Source organism: Pogona vitticeps, chromosome 4, assembly GCF_051106095.1.
Source record: "Pogona vitticeps strain Pit_001003342236 chromosome 4, PviZW2.1, whole genome shotgun sequence".
Taxonomy (NCBI): domain Eukaryota; kingdom Metazoa; phylum Chordata; class Lepidosauria; order Squamata; family Agamidae; genus Pogona; species Pogona vitticeps.
In genome coordinates, this window is record NC_135786.1 from 127,916,454 (window position 1) to 127,941,343 (window position 24,890).

General features: G+C 42.8%; 1 long non-coding RNA gene across 1 annotated transcript in view; it reads left to right on the forward strand.

Annotated features, from left to right (window-relative positions):
• LOC140706784 (uncharacterized) overlaps positions 1-21,795 on the forward strand; it is a 29,851-nt gene extending 8,056 nt beyond the window's left edge. The window contains exons 2-4 of the long non-coding RNA XR_012086647.2: positions 297-391; positions 2,465-2,688; positions 19,177-21,795. This is a non-coding gene — a long non-coding RNA (uncharacterized LOC140706784). The remainder of the gene's footprint in view (positions 1-296; positions 392-2,464; positions 2,689-19,176) is intronic.
• The last annotated feature ends 3,095 nt before the right edge of the window (positions 21,796-24,890 follow it).

Sequence of the window (24,890 nt, forward strand, 5' to 3'; positions counted from 1 at the left end):
GGTTCCTCCCACCAGCCCCTTGCAAAATAGAGCACGTGAAAGAGGAGCTGCACAATTTCTCTGGCACTGTTACATTTTAGCAATGAGTTCGCCTTACTAGGTTAAAAGGCTGTGATACTGCCAACATCGGAAGCTGGTTATTGTATTATAAATGTGCTGTTGTCACTAGATATTAGCACCATGATCAATCCCCAGTGACAGGGTCTGCTTAGCCTGTCACAAGTTATTTCATTTTCGATCTTCAGGATTCTGCTAACTCACAAATTGCTAATCTAATTTCTGGATAACCAACTTAGGAGAGGAGAAACCCACATATTAAGGAGTTGTTCAGAGGCAGGCTCTGGGTCGCCAGCAGAGCCCAGAAGATGCAGACGGAGGGCTGTCTCTTAATGTGAGTGGCTGTTATTGAGTCATCCATCTCTCTCTCTCTCTCTCTCTCTCGCTCTCCAGTGTGTGCTTGGCTACCGAGTACTAAAATGCCCACCATCATTATTGATGAGTTTTAAGTGTGTGTGTCTGTGTGTCTGTGTGTCTGTGTTTGTGTGTGTGTGTGTGAGGTTTCCTTCACATTGGGTCCTAACCCATCTATGTTAACTGTCAGATCGCTCCCTTTCAGTCTCTCTCTCCACACTGCTAACTCAAATAAATGAAATCAGAGGTGTTTTTTTTTTAAATCAAGCGCATGAATATTGAAAAGGAATTTCCCAAGAATAACCTGTGCATGTCATTAGTCGTTGCGAGCTTCCTAAAGAGTCCAGAGGAGCTGTTCCCCTCTGGATGCCCACTCCAGGGAAAGGAAGCCAGGGCGTATTACTCTGCTTTCAGGAGTAGCTAAGGTTTGCCCACTGAGCAGCATCCCATTTGCTGAGGCCACCGGGTGACCTGTGGGCTACACAACCCACTCCAGTGAAGAAGTGACACATGCTGGTGGTGCTGATGACTGTTACTGTGGCTTTGCCAGCTGGATGGGGTTTTGGAGTCACAGGGGCTCACATGGCAAGTTCAAGGACTAGAGCTGTAAAGTTGTCCTGAGGGGAGACAGAAACCACCCTCAGAATGGATGCTTGGAAACAGTGGACAGTGGGATTTTAGAGGGGCAGGGAAAACATAGCAGGCAAAAAGCTGGATTGCCCAACATTATGCAATAAATGTGTAACAAGACCCATAATCCCTATGTTCTGCACCTCAAGCCCTGGCCAGTGTTTTTCATAGAATAATAGGTTTGGGAGGGGCCTATAACACTATCAGTTTCAACCCTTTGCTCAATGCTGTGTCTTATATATCTAGAAAGTGATTGTAATCTTGCCCTCAGTTAATTAGACTTTGAGAGCACTATCTTGTATCTAACTCAGAAGTAAGCCCTATAGAGTGCCAATGTCTGACCGGCTGCTATCCTTGCGAAGAAGTGAAGCCCTCCTATTGTCCCCTTCTCAGTGGGGTTTGCTAGACCATAAGTGATGCCAGTGTGGTTTAGTGGGCAGAATGTCAGACTAGGGAACAGGAAGCCTGAGCGGAAGACCTGCTCAGCCATGGAAATTCAGGGGAGCAGATGGAAATGATAACACTGCTCCTTAAACTTTTAAAATACCTTGGAAGTCCTATTAAGAGTCTCTGTAAGTCAGAGGTTCTGCTCATCTTGTTTCTTATAACCAATCAACGGGATGGTGGCTCTTAGCTTCTCACTTAATCACTGTCTCAAGGTGCAGCTACATACGAGAGGAATGCTGGATTAAACTGGGTTGCTTTGCAGTTTTTAAAAGTGGGTTTCTGGTAGTTTTCACTGCCGAAAACACTGTAGGCATCCACACCAATAAATACACGAGGTGCTCACTTGGGGTTTATTCCATTGTAATAGCATACCATGCCCCTCTGAGTGATGTCACCATCGCTGTGACACACCTCTGACTCCTTCTCTGGACTGAGATAGGTGATCACACACATCAAAAAAGAGAAAAGAGCCATCCCAGCTGAATTAGTACAAAATAAACAACCCATGGCCAGCTGTTCAAAAAGAAAGGAATGGCCTCAGGCAAAAAAAAATGTGGGCTTCCATGTGATTCATCATGTAGTTGGTGGGAAAAAAAATAGCAATGTAATCCCTGCAAAATGTGAGTTACACTGAGGTTCATCAGGCAAGCCCCTCCCTAAAGAGACTGAAAGGCACAGAGATTTTTGTTCCCCCTTGAAACAGGGTTCCTTCTTGCCCTCAGGCCCCTCTCTGGACTACACTGGGACCAGCCATAGCCAGAAAACAAGGACCATTTCTTTTGAGTTCTTTTGGAAAGCTGTCTTGGGGGGGCCACCAGAAAACAAACAAACAAAAAACCCTCTGCAGGGGTACCCAGTGAGCAAAGTATATTCTTATCAAAGAAAATGTATGGTATATTTTATGACAAAGCTACTGGACTAAACATGTTTTCTCTGAAATAAATAAATGATTGTCTCTCCAATTCTGTCTTGCCAGAGTTCCCCACTTTTCCTCTTCCATTTTGAGCCCCACTGCAACCCAGTAGCCAGTAAAGATGTAACCTCCTAGAAGGGTCTGTGTGAGAAGCGGTGTCTCCTCTTTATGGCTTGTTCTAATGCACAGATGTTTGCTGGTAATACAAAGGCAATCTAAATAGCGAGTCTAAATGTGATGTCACTTTTTTTTGGAAGGAAATCCATATTTTATAGACCAAAATAAAGGTAGGTAGCATTTGATTCATTCCCTTTATTTGGTATTTTGCATATAAAATACTTTTGTAGGATTATATCTGGCTTGCCTGCTTTTGTGGGATTATATGCCATTCTAGCTGCAGTACTGCATGAACTGTATGCGTTTTGCATGTTTATAATGTTCACTCTTCAATTGCAGCAGTAGGAGATGGATACATGATGTGAATCATTCTGGACTATATGTTTAAGCTCTGTGCTGGGTTGCAGAGAGAACTCTTTTCTCTGTGGCCTCTGGATTCAGTTGCCATGGAAATATTTCAACATGAGCCCTTAATTATAATATCTCAATATGAGATAGGAAATTCTGTGTGATACATGTGGGAAATGATAGGGGCTTATTTTCAGCTAGAAGAGGAAGTCATAGGGGAAGGTGGCTGTCTTTTCAGACTACAGTCATCCAAAGATAATGGGATTCTAACCACATCAAACAGATGCATTTTCCTCTCCCTAAAGTTATTGAGAAGAACCCTCCATATTAAACCCCAAATTAATAATAAAGAAAAAAAGTGTAACATTTTAAGAGTAGTGGGCAAATTTGCACCCAGATCTCTGCAAAAACCTGACAATGCGAGCAAACTGGCTTGATTCTCTGATGTCACTGTGTGGGTTCTACTTTTACCCCAGACAATTCCATGTCCTTTCCCCTGTTCAACTTATCCACAGAATGCTCTTCGGTAACTTTCATACATTCAACGTTTATTTCTGGCATGTCCAGAAAACTATTGGTATCAACTTTGACATTCAACAGCTCATTCCTGGCCAACAGGGTCCAGAATGGGTTCGTTTCTTGAATTACTAACTGGTTCTAACAGGTACACTCCGATTATCCACATAAGTCTATTGGGTCAGTGTCCATCAAGGTTGGCCCTGGTGATAAGGGCAACAGGGGCACCTGTTCATCAGGTGGAAGTCCACTCACCTATGGGTCATTTCCTGGGTTTTGTAATTTCTTTGGTCCTGGGTCACCAGCCACTCCATCCCATGTTCCATTACCCATCCGGCCCTTTCCCTCTTTTCTCTCTCCACCTCAGCTTTCTCCTACTCAACTCACAGACTTCTTTTTTGCCCCAAATAAGAGGGTTGTTGAACAGTAACTCCCTGTCTCCATTTTTCATTCTCCTCCCATGCTGCCATTAACTTCTCCCCGTGATGAGTCCATGGATTCTCCACCCAAACTGACTCCCAGCCTGGCAGGAGTGCCCTCTCTCTCTTCTTTTCCTCCATACCTCCTGCCTCCACAACCCCCTTTCCTGGGGTTTCCCCTTTACATATCTCCTCTTCCTGCCTTTCCTTTCCTGCCTTGTTGGTCAGGCTAATCTCTGTTTTTTTTTTCTTCCCATTCCTGCACTTTCCAACTGTCCTATTCCTTCTTCTTCATCATGTCCTTCTACCTCAACACTCTCCTCTCTTCCTCTTTTCTTCCTCTAATGAGCTTATTCAGACCAAAGGGAAGTGAAACCAAGTGGGGGGAGAGGATATATCAAGAGTAGAGATGGGAGTATTTGTATACAAATACGAATATTCCCAAACAGGTGGTGATAATGAGGGTCCAGCCCCATGGGGCTGGACAGTCCACTCACTGATCCGCTGCTGGCATGGATGCTGCGATTCTTCCAATGGCTCTGCAGATTGTGATCTGCGAGCCACTCCTTAACCTTTCAGTGAGGCTTGTCTTCCCGCCTCCTGCCAGGAGTGGCTAGCCAACCGCAATCTGCAGAGCCATTGGAAGAATCATGGGTCTGGACCCTCATTATCGCCACCTGTGCGGGGGTATTTGTATACATATACGAATACCTCATCTCTGATCAAGAGCCCCCTATCAACTCCCCTCATGCTGAAGAAGCTACTTGGATGAGTAGCGAAACATTTCAACCTAACAAGAAAGAAGTCCAGTTGCCATGACTCAACTTCCAGATAACCTCACCTGGATGATTGAGAATCTTCACAGATATACTCTTCCCCTTTTTGTTCTAGAGGCTCCCATTAGCTTTAATCTCTATCTTACACCCATCTTTCCTTCCTTTTGCTTTTTTCTTGTGCAAGGCTCTTGGGTGGAGATGCCTTCAGATCTGCCCCCAGGCTCACCTACAAACTTCGTGCTGCATCTCCAGTCTTTGAAGCTAATATCTGCGTCTCCTTAAAGAATGCATGCTTTTAGTAAGATAAAGGTGGGCCACAGAAAAATAGGTATGTGTATACTGATTTAGAAAGTAAAAATAAAAAGGCAAAAATCCATGGGTTGGCGGAGCTGACAGGTGATGTCCAGTTTTTAAGTTGGAAGAGTCGATCTTTCCTCTCCATTTTTCAGGATACCCAAGATTTTCATGGCTCACTAAACAGTTTTCTTACCATCTTGTACTAGTGACCAGTCACACTGAAGCAGAACTAATTTGCCAGAACATCATCCACCCATCTTTCCCTTGTCTACTTTGGGAAGCAACTAGTTTCCTGGTAGCATCAGTCAAAGCTTCATCCTCGGTGGCATCAGTGAAGATGGCACTGAGAAGCTACTTGCTAGACCTGATATAATTCAGCTTTTTCTCCAGAGTAATTGTATGCGGATAGCCAATCCCTCTTTAGAATTTTCCAATTTCTTTGTATTTGCATCAATGATGGGCTCTTTGCCAAAGTTCCATAATCCAGTCTTCCTTAAATTCACCAGCTTGGGAAGTATTGTGTCAATAACTGCAGTGCACACATGTGGAAAGTCTTGTCTGTACAGTGGTGTTGCCTCTGGTCCTTCTGCAGCTCTCTTGGGCCATCCTGCCATTTTTTGTTGATGATCTGAATAGATAATCCCAGTATTTGCATCCATCCGTGGACACGGCATTTGTTGCTCAATCCACAATCATCTATTGTTATAGTATCCGTACGTTGTTTCTGGAAGTACTGGGATGCTCTATTTTTCCTGGTACCACCTGTCCACACAAATGCAGAATTACTCTGTGATGTTTCAGTGACAACAGAGATTGCTCCCCCCCTTTGAAAATATTCTTCACTCTCTCCCTGCCTACTTTAATCTCCTCTCCCTCCCTCCTGTATTTTATCCATCCATGGAGGGATGAAGATTGGCCAGCACAAAACCACCTATGAGGAAACATCACCAAAAGATACCCACCTACAAAGTGCAAAGGTCAGCATGGCAAAATGCAGCACAGGCACCCACATGAGCTGATCCCACACTGGAGCAAATCAGACCGAAATACGCCATCACAGGATGGTAGAGTTAAAAAAAACCAACCAACCAGAAAGCAGTGTCTTCTGTCCCGCTTTGCCTTTGCAGACAGTAGTTTCTGCTCTATATTATGTGGACATAGTGGTGCTGTACTGGTATCACTGATGCAAGCCAAGTTGAACAAATGATCAGTGTAGACAGACCTGAAGACTCCTTTTGACGTTGGTTCCATGTGATAAATGGGGCAGCTTTGAAGTTCCTTAAGAAGGAATGTTTGTGAGCAACATATTTAGTGTAACTAGAAATATGAAAGCAACTCATTATAATGAAAGTAGAAATGAGTTGAAAAGAGCTGGCGTTTTGTCTGTGTTCATCTAAAGTTTGCATAAGGTACAGTAACTAATTGCATCTAATTGCAAGATGCTGGGGCAAAGTTTGGTTGTACAGCCAGCCGTGTGGTCAGATGCATGACTGAGACATGCCCCACCAACTTGGCAATTAGCTACAAGTTACGCAAGCCTTACACGAACACCAGTTAGAATTCTAGCCGAAGTGTACAACCTGGAGTGATACCTGTAGTACTTGTGCCCCCCTTTTAAAAGATATTTCCTGCTTCCTGGTAGGTGGGGCCCAGATTTCTTTTGAAACCTGCCTGTCTTTGAGACAGAGTGGATGGGTGCTCTTGTCCTGCCTTTGGGTCAAGTGAACAGTCACACTCCTTCCCATTTAGTTAACAGTTTACAGGCAGTAAGCAGTTAACTGCTGTTACACTCCTTCTAGGCTTCAAATTTGCTTCTATTCTAGCCCCTCTCCTGCTGGGCAGTTCTCCCCACCCTTCGTTTCTCCTGAAACAAGAGCTTTAGAAGGGCACTACAAAATCATTTTCCTCTCTGTGCCTAGTTTCAGAGGCTTTATTCCCATTTTCTTCTATTAGATGATTTAAAGGCTCTTTATGTTCTTCTCTAATTGGTCTTAGTTTGAGGGAGTTCACAAATTTGTCAAGGTTACTTCAGATGTGCAGTGTTTGGAGTGAAAAGGCCAAAATTCATCATTACCATCCATTGGAGTAGTTCTGATAATGTATTGTTCAGATTGGATTGACGGTGTTTTTATTTTCCTTTTGCCATAGTTCTGGCAAGTAACCAAGAAGTTTTGAAAATATATTAGGAATCTTTGGATTTTAAGTCCTAAAGCACTTAGGTCAGCTCTCCTATTAGGTAGCTCATAAGGATTTTAGTGCTGCCTGTTTTTCTAATACTTCGTTCAAGTAATTCTTCTTTAGCCGGCGAACCCCTCTTCCTTGGTCCTTGAGCATCCCTGAAGAAATAAGTCCTGATAACTACTTTTAGTATATCCCAAAGAATAGCACAAGAGGTTCCTAGCTGGCTATTGTGTCTCCTCAACCCTTTTATAAAACAAATAAACACTGGTTTATGAATGTGGCATATTGCTTCTTTGTCCATGATTCAAAATGCCTACAGAACTAGTGGAAAAACAGCCTTGATAATTGCTTTGTGTCTAGATGAGATGTGGTTAAATGATGGGGAACAGAAAAGAATCAGCTTTGGGGATTTTCTATTTCGTGGTGCCTGTTCCTGAATGGTAGTAAACACAACAGACCATCTTGACTGCTAAAGTTATTCATCAATATTCAGGATGGCCTTTATTATGTAAAGCTTGACATCCTTCATCCAGTCCTGCCCTTCGCATAATGTATTCTGCATATAAGTTAAATAAGCAGGGGGACAATATACAGCCTTGTCGTACTCCTTTCCCAATTTTGAACCAATCAGTTGTTCCATATCCAGTTCTAACTGTTGCTTCCTGTCCCACTTATAGGTTTCTCAGGAGATGGATAAGGTGGTCAGGCACTCCCATTTCTTTAAGAACTTGCTATAGTTTGCTTGGTCCACGCAGTCAAAGGCTTTTGCATAGTCAATGAAGCAGAAATAGATGTTTTTCTGGAACTCTCTGGCTTTCTCTATAATCCAGCAGATGTTAGCAATTTCGTCTCTAGTTCCTCTGCCACTTTGAAATCCAGCTTGTACTTCTGGGAGTTCTCAGTCCACGTACTGCTAAAGCCTACCTTGGAAGATTTTGAGCATAACCTTGCTAGCGTGCGAAATGAGTGTAATTGTATGGTAGTTGGAGCATCCTTTGGCACTGCCCTTCTTTCTGATTGGAATGTAGACTGGTCTTTTCCAATCCTCTGGCCACTGCTGAGTTTTCCAAACTTGCTGGCATATTGAGTGTAGCACCTTTACAGTGTCATCTTTTAAGATTTTAAATACCGTAGTTCAACTGGAATGCCATTACCTCCACTGGCCTTGTTGTTAGCCATGCTTTCTAAGGCCCACTTAACTTCACTCTCCAGGATGTCTGGCTCAAGGTCAGTATCTGGGTTGTCTGGGACATCCAGATCTTTCTGCTATAATTCCTCTGTGTATTCTTGCCATCTCTTCTTCATGTCTTCTGCTTCTGTAAGGTCCCTCCCATTTTTGTCCTTGATCATGTCCATCTTTGCACAAAATGTTCCTTTAATAGCTCCAATTTTCCTGAACTGATCTCTGGTGTTTCCCTTTCTATTATTTTCCTCTATATCTTTGCACTGTTCATTTAAAAAGGCCCTCTTGTCTCTCCCTGCCATTATTTGGAAGTCTGCATTCAGTTTTCTGTAACTTTCCCTATCTCCCTTGCATTTTGTTTCCCTTCCCTTTTCTGCTATTTGTAAGGCCTCGTTGGACAGCCACTTTGCTTTCTTGCATTTCCTTTTCTTTGGGATGTTTTTTGTTGCTGCCTCCTGTACAATGTTACGAGCCTCCATCCATAGTTCTTCAGGCACTTTGTCTACCAAATCTAGTTCCTTAAATCTGTTCTTCACTTCCAGTGTGTATTTATAAGGGATTTGGTTTAGATTATACCTGACTAGCCCAGTGGTTTTTCCTATTCTCTTCAGTTTAAGCTTGAATTTTGCTATAAGAAGCTGATGATCAGAGCCACAATCAGCTCCAGGTCTTGTTTTTGCTGACTGTATAGAGCTTCTCCATCTTTGGCTGCAGAGAATATAATCAATCTGATTTCGGTATTGCCCAGCTGGTGATGTCCATGGGTAGAGTTGCCTCTTGTGTTGTTGGAAAAGAGTGTTTGTGATGACCAGCTTGCTCTCTTGACAAAACTCTATTAGCCTTTGCCCTGCTTCATTTTGAACTCCAAGGCCAAACTTACCTGTTGTTCCTTTGATCTCTTGACTCCCTACTTTAGCATTCGAGTTCCCTATAATGACAAGAACGTCTTTCTTTGGTGTCAGTTCTAGAAGGTGTTGTAGGTCTTCATAAAATTGGTCAATTTCAGCCTCTTCAGCATTGGTGGTTTGTGCATAAACTTGGATGACTGTGATGTTGAAAGGTCTGCCTTGGACTCATATTGAAATCATTCTGTCATTTTTGAGATTGTATCCCAATACAGCTTTTCCCTCTCTTTTGTTGACTATGAGGGCTACTTCATTTCTTCTGTGGGATTCTGGCTCACAATAGTAGATATGGTAATCATTTGAATTAAATTCTCTCATTCCCATCCATTTTAGTTCACTGATGCCCAGGATGTCAATGTTTATTCTTGCTATCTCCTTTTTGAACACATCCAGCTTACCAAGGTTCATAGGTGTTATGTTCTAGGTTCCTATGCAGTATTTTTCTTTGCAGCATTGGACTTTCCTTTCACTTCCAGGTGCATCTGCTGCTGAGTGTCCTTTTGGCTTTGGCCTAACCACTTCATTAGCTCTGGAGCTACTTGTACTTGTCCTCCACTCTTCCTCAGTAGCATATTGGATGCCTTCTGACCTGAGGGTCCCATCTTCCAGCATCATATCTTTTAGCCTTTTGTTTCTGTTCAAGGGATATTCTTGGCAAAGATACTGGAGTGGCTTGCCAGTTCCTGTTCCAGGTGGATCGCATTTAGTCAGAACTCTCCACTATGACCTGTCCATCTTGGGTGTCCCTGGACGGCATAGCCCATAGCTTCTCTGAATTACTCAAGCCCCTTCACCACTACAAGGCAGCAATCCATGAAGGGTCATGAAGTACTAGTTTCCCTCTATTTGGCACTGGTTATGCTTCATCTTGAGTACTATGTCTAGTTCTGGATACCACACTTCAGCAAAATGCTAACAAACTAGAACAGGTTTAGAGGGCAACAAGGATTATCGGGGGACTGGAAACAAAGCCCTATGAGGAAAAACTGAAAGAAATGGGCATGTTTAACCTTGAGAAAAGTAGACTGAGGTGAGATATGATAGCATTTTTCAAATACAGGGGTGCCTCGCATAGCGATGTTAATTGGTGCGGCAAAAATTGCCGCTAACCAAAAACATCGCTACGCGATTTAAAAAACCCCATTGAAACGCATTGAAACCCCTTTAATGCATTCCAATGGGGGAAAAACGTACCTTTAAGCGAAAATCCTCCATACGGCAGCCATTTTTGCTGCCCGGTAAGTGAGGAATCTGTCCCAAAAAAGAGTGGGCAGCCATTTTTTCTGGTGGCCATTTTGGAACCACCGATCAGCTGTTGGAAAAAAATCGCTATGCGAAAATCGGTAAGCAAAACAGTTTACTGATAATCGCAAAGCGATTTTTTACCATTCAAAACATCGTTATGCGGTCGCTTTTGCGATCACAAAAACCTAATCGCTATCCGGATTTGTCGTTAAACGGGGCGCTCATTCAGCGAGGCACCACCGTACTTGAAACGCTGTCATACAAAGGAGGGGCAGGACCTGTTCTCAACCATCCCAGAGACACAGGAATATGTAATGGTTGGCTCAAGTTACAGGAAGCCAGCTTTTGACTGAATATGAGGAAAAACCTCCTGTTAGAGCAATATGATAATGGAACCAAGTACCTTAGGAGAATGTAAGTGCGTCAATATCGGAGGCATTCAAGAAAAAATTAGACAACTATCTATCAGTTCTACTTTGTTTTGGATTCTTGTTCTGAGCAGAGGGTTGAACTCCATGGCATTATAGGTCCCTTCCGACTCAATTATTCTATGATTCTCTCTGTGGAATACCTAGTATGTTAGGAGATAAGTGGTTTGGCCAGAGCTGTTTCTTCTTCTATTTGGTCTAGGAAAGCAGGAGATTCAGTCTAGTTTAAATGTAAGAGTATAGTGGTATCATTTTCCATTACTCCTTTGCCTACAATGAAGTCACCTATGATAGGTGTTAGATCTGCCATGAATTCCTGCTAGGAAATGGGGCAGAATAGGAGCTAGGGACACGTTTTCCCCCCTGAAGCTCTTGACTATAACAAATCTCTTAGGTAGATCTCTGCTAACATCTTCAATGACCAAAGCACAAGATTTTGAAAACATGACTGCCAATGCTAGCCTTTTGATGAGTAGCTTGCAGACTGCTGTTTTACTAGGCCAGGGTGAGATAGAACAGATTGTATATATCTGTGTCAGTGGGTCTTTTGTAAGAAGATGACAGTGGGTGTCAGCAACTTGATCTTATTTAGCCCTGTGCATCTTTTGCCATGGAGCCTAGTTTCCAGACAATAGAGGTGACTAAGAAATTTCACACAGGATAATGTTCTGTATTCTTTTCATTACTGCTGGGTCTAAGTACAGTGAAAAATACATATCTGACACAAACAATTAAAGGATAATAATGCAGGTCAAATCCAGAAACCATAAATATATAACCCAACCAAGAGAGAGCAGCCTCTCATCAGGCTATGAAATAATGGCTGATGTCCCAGTGGAACACTGGAGTGGGTGTGGGGAAGGGGGCTTGGTCACCTGCATGTTATTTCATGCCTGGTTTATTTTCTCTCTCAATCTGTTTTATGTAGTGTTTACATTTGATTAAACCCTTATAGCTACAACTAAAATGACTCATGAAAGTAAAAGAGAAGCATACGCTACAAAGAGTAGTGTAAACCTGGTTTAACTATAATGCTCTTTACTACTTTACTGTAACGCGCTCTACGTGGGGCTTCCTTTGAAGCTGATGTGGAAACTTCAAGTGGTGCAGAATGCGGCGGCCAGACTCCTTACTGGAGTGAGAAAATATCAACATATCTCTCCTACTGTGGCCATGCTGCACTGGCTGCCCATCCGTTTCCGCATTGACTTCAAAGTGTTAATGCTTACATATAAAGCCCTAAACGGTTTAGGACCTCAATACTTGGCGGAACGCTTACTCCCAACTAGTTCTACCCGTGTCACCCACATGAGCCAGGAGGTGAGGCTGAGGAGCCTGACGCTGAGGGAGGCCCAGAAAGAAAGAACTAGAAACCAGGCTTTCTCAGCGGTGGCTCCTCGTCTCTGGAATAACCTACCTCCGGAGATTCGCGCTGCACCCTCGCTGGGTATTTTTAAGAACCAACTAAAAACATGGATGTATAGGCAGGCCTTCCCTTCCAGTTAATTCCTGTCCTCTTTCCTTTTTTCTCTCTTTATTTGATTTATTTTTATTTTTCCCATCTTATAGAATCATTTAATTAATTAATTGTTATAAATTTTTTAAGAACTTGTTATCCTTATGTTGTAAGCCGCCTAGAGTGGTCGAAATGACTAGATAGGCGGGGTATAAATACAATCAATCAATCAATCAATCAATAAATAAATAAATAAATAAATAAATAAATAAATAAATAAATAAATAAATAAATAAAAATAAATACTTCTCTAAGATGGCTATTTTTATCTCCAGAATTCAAGGCTTTCTTTATGTGGCAGCTTTCATATCTAGCTCAGGTTAAGTGTTAGATGATGTAATTCTTTCTTATTTGGGGAACTTTCATCAGCTTTCTGATGCACCAACCTCATATTTATAGGGGAATCTCCATATTGTTGATCCACATCGTAGCTTTCTGAAAACAGAGGCTGTGGCTATAGGGATGCTTCGTACTTGTGATAAGAATTCTTCCTCTATTTGATACCAAGAGTTCGAATGGAAAGCCTCAATGGTACTGCAACACAGTACCATTGAATTCCACATTTCCCAGTAGCTTTATTTACATCTGTAAAGATTGTCCTCCTTTAGAGAGGATGTCTTGAGAGAGATGGATACCAGCATTTCCAAGGCCTTGTAATTAACCACTGAAAGGTTGTTAACCTGGATCTGGTTCTTCCTGGAATATTGTACAAAATGGACAATAATGTCTCTTGAGATGGTAATTTGTGCGAAATCTTAATTCCAATACTCTGTGGCTTTGCTCAATATTTTTGTAGTAAGATTTAATTCTGTACAGATCATGTCTCGCCACATGATAAACAAGGCAATGCTCAGCATCATAAACTTTTGTTGTCCAGGGTATTGGCTATTCCACTCAATTTTGTGTTGTCTGCAAATTTGGTAACCATTCCCTCACTTTCTTATCCAATGAAAATGTTGAAGAGTATTGGTCTCAAGACTGAGTTTTGCCGTATACTGCTTGTTACCTTCTCCCAGTTTGAGAAGGAGCACTATCTGTATATGATTCTGTAACCAGCCGCGTCCCCACTTGATAGTTGTTCTATCCAGCTCACACTTAGCTTGGTAATTGAAATATCATGGGGCACTTTATCAAAAGCTCTGCTGAAGTCAAGATATATTACGTCTACAGCATGAGATAAGATTAGTCTGGCACAATTTGTTCTTGATAGATCCATGTTGGCTTCTAGTTATTACTGTGTTGCTTTCAAGGTGCTTACCTACTAACTGTTTTATAATCTGCTCCATAATTTTCCATGTGATTGATGTTAGGCTGACTGGTCTGTAGTTGCCAGGTTCCTCCTTTTTGCTGTTTTTGAAGATGGAGACAACATTAGCTCTCTTCCAGTCATCCTGCACTTCACCCACCCTACATGATTTCAAGAAAATAATAGATAGTGGTTCTGAGACCACAGCTCATTCTCAGTTTTTGCCTTCCTAACAACCATCCCTGTAATTCTTTGCTACCTGCCTGTACTCTCCCTTTGTAGTCTAACCTTCTTTCCACTTCCTGTATGTGTCTTTTTCTGTTATCAGGTCCTCACTGAGCTTTTTGTGAAGTCACATTGGTCTTTTTTTGCTATGTGCCACCTTTTTTGTAGTTGTGCCTTTAGAATTTCCTTTTTAAGAAACTCTCACCCATCTTGAACTTCTTGTTAGGATTTCCTGCCATGGTATTTTACGTATCATCGTTCAGAGTTTATTAAAATTGCACTTCCTAAAATCCAACACTCTGCTTTTGTTTTGTTTTTTAAATCAAGAAATCCAGTAATATAGGATAACTTTCCTGCAGAGTTCTCTTTAGTGGCACTTCTTCTACTAAGAGGCTGTCTCTGTGGGCATGTATCCTGCTGTTTAGTGTGCTGATGTGTTGGGTTGGTCTGCTCTTCTTTCTCGCATCCACACATAGACATCACTGGCATGGGCCAATCTAACCCAACAAACATTTTTTTGATTCTACTATTTAGGTGCAAGTTGGAGGGTTCCAGTTTGGTCCATGCCCAGTGAATTGGGTTGCTTGGTACAGACTAGACTAGAGCCTTGCACCTCTTTCCGGTGTCAAATTTCTTATGAGCCATTTCAAGTTAATGGAAATTGAACACTTTCCCTGATCATCTGCAGTGGGGTAGGGGAAGTGAAATTAATTTTATTGCATCTGCTAGATAGTTGTTGATGGGATGAATCATCTTGATTAAATTATTTTTTTCTGTGCCTGCCTGTGTATTGCTGACTGAAATCATGACTGCAGACAGTTTCTCAATCGGCAATATACAGAGGAAAAGAAAAATATACAGTGGTGCCTCTCTTAACGAGTGCACCGTTTAACGATGCATCCGCATAGCGATCTATTTTTTTAGATCGCTAATGCGATCGCATTGCGATGTTCTGAATAGGCAAAACATTGCATTGCGATGATCGGTAAGCGGTGCTGAGTGCCCAAAATGGCCACCGCAAGTGTATTCGCGCCCTGCCCTCGCTTACCGAGGGCGCAAAAATGGCGGTGCTATGGAGGAACTTCACTGAATGGTGAGTTTGGGAGCCATAGGAACGCATTAAACAAAGTTTAATGCGTTCCTATGGCTTTTTCCGTTCCGTTTAGTGATGTTTCTGCATAGCGACATTAATCCGAAATGGATTAACGTCGCTATGCGGGGCACCACTGTAGTTTTAAATTTAATTGAAGTCATTCATTGCATCAGTGACAATCTAGCAGACATTAAAAAAACCATCTCCCCAATCCTCAACAGATGATCAGAGGAAATATTTAATTGACATGAAGGTCGATACGCCATTTGAAAGGGGAGGGGCTAGAATGCCGAATGGCACATCACTCCTCCCCGACCCCAGCCAAATCTTTTGCAGTCCAATCCAGCCTGCTCCAAAACAGTCAGTCTGGACATGCCCTAAGTCATATCTGTTGGTTAGAATCAAGCCAATAATAGCTAACTGCTGGATAAATGCTTTAGGTATTTGCCTATGGAGCTAGAGATTGGGAGTTTGATTCCCCACTGTGCCTCCTTGACAGGGATTGGAGTCAATGATCCATAGGGTCTTTTCCACCTCTGCTGTTCTAAGGTGGTGGTAGTTGTAACTGTTTAGTTTCTTCCTTTACCTTTTGTAGGATAAAATTATCAGCAACACAAGCTAGGAATTGGAAGGGCCATGTTTGGCAGAATTTGCCTCCCAGCAGACATCAGGGTAGCTGAAGTCTCCCATTACTTCTACATCATGTCTCCTTGAAATTCCTGCAAGTTTTTATACCATTTATATCCTTCAATTTCTGGCCTGTGCATACCCAGAAGTCAGGCTTCAGAATCAAAGACAGTGAAAGGATGTAGGGTGCACAGAATACGTGGCAAAAAGCAAAAGGACAGGCCCACATTTTTATTAGAACCCAGAGCTACACAATTAATCCCAGTCAACATAGGAGGAAATATGTGGGTGAAGCACAGGAAATATGTGGGTGAAGCACAATAATTGTTGTATTATTTTATTCCAGCCTTGGCATCATTTATATTGTAATCACTGGTCTGAGAGAGCCAGTATAGTGTAATGGCTAGTGTTTGGACTTAGAACAGGGCTCCCCAAACCCCTCCTTAGCCACAAAGTTTACTCAGTATCTTGGACCCATCAGTACTTCTCAGTCAAACCTACCTCACAGTAGGGGGGGGGAGGAGAAACGTGGAGAGCAGCTGTAGATCTTGCTAGTACATATACACACAGAAATAATGATAATTTGCCAGACACTTGTGCTTCTGGTGCAATAACTGTCATATGCCACGGCTGTCCTTTTTCCCCATTGATTTTTACTAATGGCAAAAAATCTCTACAGATCCATAGGAGAAGCACAGTAATCTCTACAAATAGTACTTTCATCTGATTTGCAGGGGGAAATGTGTGAGAAAGTGATGACAAACTGTGGAGTTCAGGAGTATGGGGGTATGAGATTTTTTTCAGAGATACTAGCCGAATATTTAATTGTAACTAAAAAACCCTGCAGCTTAACTTTGCCATATTCGACTTTGGAGCTATATTGCAGAATTGCATGAAACTCACAGGAGTGCTTGGAAATCTTGATTTTTAAACTGCACAATTCCAAATCCTTTGGCCAGGATTTGGGCAGGTGGATTTGGAGAGTTACAGTCCAAGAATGTCACTTTGCTAATCCCTGCAAAGGGATCAACCCCCTCCCCCCCCGCGCATGTTTATTGACGTGCAAGACAAGACAATTTTGGAAAAAATTGAAAAGCTTACTTTGGGGCCTCCTAGTGGTCTGAAGTGACATTGGGTGGCATGCCTAAATTCAGGGTGGAACTCTGCTTAAACTGGTAATATGACAGCCCTGAATCATTGGCCGTAAAAGCCCTAATGTGCTAGCACCTGGGCCCATGTGCAGATTCACATGCAGACTCCGCCAAGATGCTCTGATGAGCAGACCTCTGGGAAAGCCAGAGCAGAGAACATGCAGTTGTTTGGAGGATAGTCTCATCATGTCCAACTAACTAACTAAATAATATAGTATAATGTAATGAAAGCTTAATGGCCTTTGCAGTGCATATCTGAAATCCAGTGCTTCCCGTCACAGCTGCAACTGTGTTCCGAGTGAATCTTTTCTCCAGTGTCTTGGCTAATGGGGAGCAGAAGCTTTTATCTTAAAATTCTCAATACTGGCAGCCCAGACAAACTCAGGAAGTGGAAAGCTTGTCATTTCCCAGCATGTGGAGTTCAGCTCCTTTGGAGGACCAGAAATGTGTATGTAGACTTAAGTCCCATAACGCTGGGACAAGCAGGCTGCTCAGTTAATTCCTTAAGCAGGGCTTCTGTATTCTGTGATATCTTCCTTTTCTTTTAGATTATTTAACGAATGGAACCCTTAATCTCTTTAAGTGTGTCTGAAAACAGCATAACTAGTCTGTGTGTGTGTAGGGGAAGGTGGGTGGAGCTGAAACTTTATTTGAAGATGTTTGTTACATTGATCTTGATTTTAAAAAAACTTTAATCGGTCTGATGGGATTATTTATTTATTTGTTTATTTGTTTATTTATTTATTTGTTTGTTTGTTCGTTCGTTCGATTTATATCCCGCCCATCTGGTATATTCTACCACTCTGGGCGGCTTACAGAATATCAAAACAATTAAAAAACATGAAAACATTAGCATACAACAATAACAAATAGTGCAGGAATAAATAAATAATAAATAGCAAAGCAAAAGAAATCAGTAGTTGATAGGAGGGAAGGCCTGGATGTACATCCATGTTTTCAGTTGGCATTTGAAAGTACCCAGCGTAGGGGCCTTGCGAATCTCCGGAGGAAGGTTGTTCCAAAGGCAAGGAGCCACCGCCGAGAAGGCCTGGCTTCAGGTCTTTTCCCTCCGGGCCTCAGGCTCCTCAGCCTCACCTCCTGACTCGTGCGGGTGATCCGAGTAGATCTTGGTGGGAGCAGGCGCTCCGCCAAGTATTGAGGTCCTAAACCATTTAGGGCCTTATAGGTAAGCATTAGAACTTTGAATTCAATGTGGAAACGGATGGGCAGCCAGTGCAGTTTGGCCAGAACAGGAGAAATATGTTGGTGTTTTCTCACTCCAGTAAGGAGTCTGGCTGCTGCATTCTGCACCACCTGAAGTTTCCGCATCAGCCTCAAAGGTAGCCCCACGTAGAGTGTGTTACAGTGGTCTAGTCTTGAGAGTACGAGCACATGTACCAAGGTAGTGAGCGCCCCCATGTCAAGGTAGGATCGCAGCCGGGCAATCCGCCAAAGGTGGAAAAGGGCGGTGCAAACTACTGACGCCACCTGGGTTTCCATGGTGAGCGTCGGGTCCAGGTGTACCCCCAGGCTGCGAACCCCTCTCTTAGCAGTCAGGGTCACCCCCCCAAATGTGAGAGAGCCACCCAGGCCACCAACTCCAAGGGCGTCCACCCTCAGAACTTCCGTCTTGTCCAGGTTCAGCCTCAGCCCATTTTCCCGCATCCAATGCAGTACAGCCCCCAGGCAGCGCTGGAGGGACAGGATGGCATCACCTGCAGTTGGTCAAAAGGAGATGTAGAGCTGGGTGTCATTGGCATACTGATGACACAAGGCTCCACACCCCCTGATGACCCCACCCAGCGGCCTCATATAGATGTTAAACAGCAATGGGGTGATAATCGACCCCTGCGGAACCCCACAGTTGAGACTCCACGGGGCCGAGACATTCTCCCCAAGCTGTACTCTCTGGGGTCGGTCTTCCAGGAAGGAACGGAGCCGGGAAAACCAGTCTTGAGAGAGAAGAAAGTAAGAAAAGAAATAGAAAAAAAATCCCTGAAGTTCCATTTTCTACCCATATCAGAGCTGATGGGAGTAAAAGAGAGCATTTTATGAGGTTCAAGAACATTAATGCACAGTTTACATAAGTCTGAAGAAGTCTCTGAAGCAATTGGTTATAATATTAATATTTACTTAATTTTTATCCCATTTTGCATCCTCTTAGGATGGCAAGATGGCTTTTAAAGACTTGAATCTGGTCATCATTGACTTGTAATGACATCCATTTTGCAGCAGATGGCACAAGTTTCCTGCCATTCATTGATTGACTGAAGGTGATTGAATGAATGTTATTCTGGCTCCCACTAGATAAGCAAAGCAACATAACTAACTTTTCTAAGCCTGGGGTTTTCTTGTTTTATTGTATTGAAATGTACTGAAATCATACATAGTTTTGTACATACTGCATATGCTAGCTTCTTCATCAAGCCTTCCCCTCTATCTTGTCACTATAGCAAAATTTACAAATGCATTGAATACATACATTCTTATTTCCCCACATAGGAAACAAGGCAGAAGAGTTAGAAAGAAGGCCATCTCACCATCATCACTCCTCCCCTGCCCAGCTGTGTGGTATAAAGTAAAGGATATGGGTTTAATTTCACATGTAATTGATTATAATGTAAAACTAGGTACCTGTGAAATTATGTAATTATTACATGCATATGATCTGGGATAGAAGTGCATTCACTTAGAAAATTGTGCATAAAATTTTGGATGTGTCTTCTCCAATGTATGAGTCATCAGGGATTCTGTGTGGGGTACCAGCCTGAACTATTCTCCCAAACTGCAAATTTATGCTGCCGCTGCTAACTGTTTTATAGAATTTGGTGATTATATCTGATGGTTTGGTTGTTCCTTTGAGTTGTTGTGGGCTTCACTTGCCCCTTTCCATTACATCTCTTCTCATCCATGTGCCCATGTACTGTACCTGTACATCTTACATCATTATAATTATTCTAAATTCTTCACAATATTATTCTTCCCTATTGGGATAGAAATGGACCAAACTGGGTAATCAACACACTGATGAAGAAAGAAGCCCCAGCCAGCTCCCATTGAAGATGGGAATCCTTCTTCTCTTCGCCCACTTTCGAGTGCGAATGCAACTCTGGGTTAGAAATAGAAGTTTTTTCTTGCTTCTCTTCTGTTGGGGAAAAAACAGAGCCCAACCCCTCCCTGGCTGTCTTTTCTGGCTGTTTCCCATTTTACAGTTTCCATCTTTTGTCTTCTCTCTGAGCTCCTGAGCTTCTTCGCAGATGAGAAGGAAGACTTGAATTGCACGAACCACGAAGTGTACGAATTGCTGACTATAGTTCGGCATTTTGTTTTGCTTGTTTCACTTCCCTGAAGTGCCCTGACACAAGCCATGAAATGACCCAATGTGTGAGTTTTTTTGGCTTTGTGGTTTGTTTTGTGCCTGTCTCTGTTCCAGAGTGAACATGTTTGGGAGCTCTGCTGTTAATTTTCAGCAATGCTACAGTTTGCCTACTACTCCTTTATGATCCACTGCTTTCCCCTTCCTCCTTCCAACACATCCCATACAATCTGTTTGATTTTCAAGAGTATTTAAAGCACCAGGCAATGTGCAATTCCCCCAGGTATTGGAGAACTGCAGCTCCTACTTTCCTCAGTTCTGATTAGGTGAGGGTGGTGCTTTTTTGAGAATAAATGTAGTTCTCAGTATACTTGACATTAAAAAATGGCAACAATTCAGATACTGGTGTGACAACACTTGTGAGGGAGTTTGACCCAGCTGAACACAGGGATGTTTATTTCAGAAAAGAATTGCATTGGATTTGCATCATGAGTCTTATATTTTGCAAAGGATTAAATACAATCCTATCTGCAGTTACCTAGGGCTAAGGCTAATTGAATTCATTGGGTTCCTATTGAGTAAACATGCCCAGTATGACATGGGTAAAAGACATTAAAATGGCTACATCTGCTACCCCTGTCCTTCCATGACCTTGAGCCTCCCACAGATCTAGGACCAGAAGGAGTTCTAGAACACCCACAAATCCCTTCAAAGCCCTGCAATGTAACAACCATTTCAGAAAAGAGAACAAACATCAGCCACCTTTCCTACTTCAGAGGACTATAGTGATGGAACAGTTGTTGTCTGTGGCCTGAATTTTGGGGGGAAAAGCATAAAATGTCTCAGTACAGCAACCATAAAGACAAAACCATTCCATATAGTCTTCATAATTCACCTATCCCCAGTCCTTCCTGACAGGTGTGTTGTATTGATTATACAATCAACATACCTGACTAATGCTTTAAACCCTGACAGTTGGAAATCTGTCTTTCTGTCTGTCTGAAATATTTTCACCCCGCCTTCCTCCTTAAAAAGGACCCAAGGTGGCTTATATAATTAAAAGGCAATATTTAAAGCTAAGAACAATGAGTATAAAGAGGCAGCTTACATCATTAGAATACAATATTAAAGCTAAAAACCACAAGTATACAAATATTAAAAAGAAACAAATACCACGCGTAGAAATGGAAAATACAAGTACTGTAGTACTAAAACCCCAGTGAAAGCAGTGATGCATAACAATCGATCTATAAATCACCCTCAGGTAGCCAGTCACTGAGGGAAGGCTTGCCTGAAGAGAAAGGAACAACTTGTGGAAGAGCAACAATTATGGGGCCAGCCTAACCTCCCCATGTCCCCACTCAACACACCTATGAGGGTGGTGGGACCAAGAGAAAGGCCTCTCCTGATGATCTTAACACCTGGGCAGGCTCAAAAAAATGAGGTCCTTGCAAGAGCTGGGATCCAAGTTGCTTAGGGCCTTACTGGTTAAATTGAGCTTGGAAATGGATCGACAGCCAATGGAGCTGCTGTAACAGAGAGGATTATGTGATCGCTGTAACCAGATCCAGTTAGTAATCTAGCTGCTGCACTTTTGACAACCTCATATAGAGCGTGTTACAGTAATCCAGCTGGGAAGTAATTAGGACATATGTTACAGTGGCTAGATCAGATCTCTCAAGAAATAGATGTAGTTGATGCACTAGCTTTAATTGTGCAAATGTACTTCTGGCCAGCAAAACATGGGCACCCGTGCTCAGAGATGAATCCAGGAGCACCCCCAAGCTGCGCACCTGCATCCCCATTCCTTGATCTGCCTCTTGACTGGCCAGAAGCACCTCTGTCTTGTCTGGATTAAGTTTCCGTTTATTCACCCTCAATCCAGTCCGTTACTGATACCAAACACTGATCTAAAGCTGAGACAGCTTCCTCAGATGTAGGTGGCAAGGAGAGGTAGAGTTGGGTGTCATTGGCCTAGTGGTGACACCGAACACCCAAAGTCTGTACAGTCTCTCCCAGCGGTTTCATGTAGAAGATAAATAAATAGGAGACAAAACAGAAACCAGAAGTATGCCACAGGTCAATGACCAGGATGTCGAAGAGGAATCCTCCAGTACCACCTTCTGAGTTCTCTCCTTCAGGAAGGACTGGAGCCACCATAAGACAGTGCCTCCAAGTCGCGCCCCTTAGAGATAGCCCAGAAAGATACCATGGTTGATGGTATCGAAAGCAGAGATGTGGACAGATATAAAAACGGATTGGTTTTTTCTGACGAATATAGCCAATTTGTTAAATATCCGTTGATCCATATTTGTGGGTTCCAGAGACCCCCATGAATATGAAGGGATGAATATTTACCACACAGCCACCCAATACCGCAGCCTACCCCCACCCTCTTCCTTTCCCTATCTTAGCCCTCCCCCACCCTCACCGACATCCTGTTAGCTTAATCAAAGCTGCTGAGGTCTCTTGGCCTAGTCCAAGCCACGGCACGTAAAAAGGGAGACTGGCTGCCCTTTGCGAAGATGGCGGCTGTGGCTTCATTTAGGGTAGGGAAGCTGCAGCTTCCATCTTTGCAAAGGGCAGCCAGTTTCCTTTTTTACACTCAGTGGCTGCAGAGGCCTGATGGAGACCTTGGCAGCAGCTATTAAGGTATGGGGCTGTCAGTGGGAGTGGGGTGGGGACTAATGTAGGGAAAGGAAGGGGGTGGGTGGGTAGGCTGTGGAGATGGCTGGCTGTGGGGGTGGTGGTGGCTGCCAATTGACTTCCGATCAGCTGATGGGCAGCCAGTAAATAGAATTGGCTTCTGTGCCATGTGATAAACTCTCCTGGGCGGGACCCAATTTGTGGGTAAATAACTCAGATGTCCAATATCCAATCTTCACCAAAGTTAGCAGGCATGTTGGGAAAAGACATAGGAAGCTCTGTTGTGATTCTGGACTCTCTAAGTACCTAGGGGGAGCTTTCCTGGGAAGGGTCCTCTTTGTGAGTATATAATGCAGGGGTCCATGATCCAATGTTCACCAACCTTCCAGGAGTTGTAGAAAAGTGTATGAGGAAGCTTCCTTGCACATTTGGTGTCTCTACGTGGTTGGGGTCCAGTTTTATAGCCATTTAAAGCAAAGATGGATCAACGGATTGATTCATTGAAGAATATTCATAACCGTTGATCCATTAACCCTGACGGATCATGAATCAAAATGCATCACCATTTTATTTTATTTGTCTCCATCTCTAATCGAAAACTACTGAGAGGTCCAGCAAAACCAACAGGGACATGGACCACCAATCCAGTTCCTGGCATAGGTCATCCACCAAAGTGATCAAAGTAGTCTTTGTCCCATAACCGGGCCTGAAGCCAGACTGAAATGGATCTAGATAATTTCTCTCATCCAGAAACATTTGGAGCTGAGAGGCCACAACCCGCTCTAGCACCTTCTCCAAGAATGGTAGATATTCAGTATTGTGGGATCCAAAGAGGGCTTTAAAAAAACAACAATGGCCTTTTTCCATCATCCTTAAATTGCGTCCTTTAAGCATGATGGAATCCTACCCTGTTGCAAGGAGGCATTCACCACTCCTTCTAACCACTGCAGCAATCCCTTTCTTGCAGTTTTTATGAGCCAGAGAGGGCAAGGATCCAGCAGACACATAGTAGCCCTCACCTTCCCAAGGCACCTCTCCACATCATCAGGCTGCAGAAACTGAAACTCATCCATTAACACAGGACAGGCAGAGGCCACAGCACCTGAAACAACTGCAGTCTCCAAGTGGGAGTGGATCTGAGCAATTTTGCATCCAAAGTGTTGTGCAAATTCTTCACAGTGAGCTACAATGGGGTCTGTGTTATCTTTCCAGGGGGCAGCATGTAATGAGCCCTTGACCATTTGAAGACCAGGTGGGTTTTTTTAAAAAAAATCACATTCCTAGCTACCATGTAGAAATGGGCTTTCCTGCTAGATATTTTACCATTGTATTAATGTAGACCTTATCATGACACAACCTCCATGGAATTTGATGAAGAAAGGTTTCCAAGTGGTGTCCAACATGCTTAGCAAGGACGTCCCATCACCACCTGCCAGCGTGGCCTGCCTGCTAGCTATATTACTTGTAGTTAAGTAGAGAGATAATCAGTTTTTTAAAATACCTGCAGAATTAATTCTGTTCTCCTCCAAGCTCTACAAGAATGATTGCATACATTGAAAGATAGAGCCTGCGATTTACATTGTGCATTATTATCCATGAATTCCTACCGAGGCATGGTGGGGGAGTGTTCTATTCACAGCATTTGAGACATTTCTGCTCTGTGTTATCATACAAATCTGTAGCTGTAATTCTTCCTTCAGGAAATTTTGCTATTGTTTCACTTTGTCTTGTCAGACACAATTGTTCTTTAAGGGGGTGGAGGTGGCTCTGCTCTGCGCCTCAAGCAGCCACCCATTCCTGCATAGTTTGGTATTGTGAATAGTTAGGTTTTTTGGCAACATACAGAATATTTTCTTTTGGAAGCTATGTGAAAAAGCATCTGCTTTTCTTTTAACAGTATAACTAGTGACAATGAGGACTCTGGAACATCTTGATTAAGGTGGTCAACAAAGAAAACCAATTTCCTCCAATCAGTAGTAAATTGGGAAAAGCAGCAAAATAAAGCTATCAGTTGGAAGCAGTGCCTCTCCAAACTCCATGAACTGAAGCTATCCAAAGCAAAACGCTTGCAGCAACATTCTTGTTTAATCCCACAGATTTCTGTATCTTGACTGAGCACTCTTCCAGAAAGAGCATTTGTTCTTTTTAGAGTACCAGCTTGTGTGCTGGTGATATGGTTATTTTTTCCACCATCCAGATGATGCTAGGCTTATCTCAGTACCAACAAGGACAAATAGTGAGAAATACCCTGACT